Here is a 222-nt window from a genome sequence, read left to right on the forward strand (position 1 = left end):
CATAATATAAATCATCGTAGGGTCCGATAGGGGATAGAAATATACCGCTATGCCCTACGTGAATCTTTAAGTGTTCATGAAACTACATACATTTTTACATATGCACTTGTCATGGAAATATAGGCCGGTGGTATGTAGAAATAGGTTTGATACATCTCGAGAGAGAGTATTGGATAGACTTAGGAACATTGATTCGTCAACAATTGAATTATGTTGTCATAT

This window comes from Olea europaea, unplaced genomic scaffold, assembly GCF_002742605.1.
Source record: "Olea europaea var. sylvestris unplaced genomic scaffold, O_europaea_v1 scaffold911, whole genome shotgun sequence".
Lineage (NCBI taxonomy): Eukaryota > Viridiplantae > Streptophyta > Magnoliopsida > Lamiales > Oleaceae > Olea > Olea europaea.